Genomic DNA, 947 nt, shown 5'->3' on the forward strand with positions numbered 1-947 from the left:
GAAGGAAGGGTGGAGAAGTGTCTTTAGATGACTATAGACATCATGGAGACTTCAAAACTTCCATTCAAAACTCCAACAAACATCTTGCCTGGGATACTTCACAGAGACTACAGGATGCACCCAAGGAAGAAACTTAAATGCCAGAAGCACAAAGCCCTAAATTTTCACCATACTGACAGTGCTCATTCAACAAATGCTCTTAACTAAGATACAGAAGAAGGGCTTGTGAGGCAGTTCTACCCAAGACCTTGCCTTTAGAGTGGTGTGGAGAGAGGCCCATTTCTTTGTGCTGCATGGCCAGAGGTGACATCGCTCATTAAAGAATACTTTGCTTGAAAGGCTCCTACCCTTAAAATTTGAAGCATGGACAGACCCTGTCTCAAAAACAAATAAAAACCACAACACAACAAACAAGAAAGAATGGAGTCATTTAATTCTCTTAAACTGGCATTTGTCGGGCTGGAGAGATGGCTCAGCAGATAAGAGTTTAGGCTGCTCTTGCAGAGAGCCTGAGTTTGGTTTCCAGCACCCACATGGCAGCTCAAACCTCTTGTAATTCCAGTTCCAGGTGGATTTGATGCCTCTGGCTTCAAAGGGCACCTTAACTCCCAGGGACCCAGGGACATATTTCTTCCCCCACTTACAAATAGTTAAAAATAAAATAAATCTTTTTTTTCTTTGCTTTTTCGAGACAGGGTTTCTCTGTGGCTTTGGAGCCTACCCTGGAACTAGCTCTGTAGACCTGGCTGGTCTCGAACTCACAGAGATCCGCCTGCCTCTGCCTCCCGAGTGCTGGGATTAAAGGCGTGCGCCACCACTGCCCGGCTAAAATAAATCTTTTTAAAAAGTGAAATGAACATCTGTAGAACTAATATGAACCGAGACACTGGCCTAGACATATCAGGGGCTGTATGGGTCAGACCAATTCCTACCACACAAAGGTTATA

The 947-nt window shown here is 44.5% G+C and overlaps 1 protein-coding gene across 2 annotated transcripts in view; it reads right to left on the reverse strand.

Annotated features, from left to right (window-relative positions):
- Positions 1-947, reverse strand: part of Dnajc18 (DnaJ heat shock protein family (Hsp40) member C18) — a 32,267-nt gene that overhangs the window by 30,078 nt on the left and 1,242 nt on the right. The gene's annotated exons all lie outside the window — the stretch shown is intronic.

Source organism: Microtus ochrogaster, chromosome 18 (assembly GCF_000317375.1).
Source record: "Microtus ochrogaster isolate Prairie Vole_2 chromosome 18, MicOch1.0, whole genome shotgun sequence".
Lineage (NCBI taxonomy): Eukaryota > Metazoa > Chordata > Mammalia > Rodentia > Cricetidae > Microtus > Microtus ochrogaster.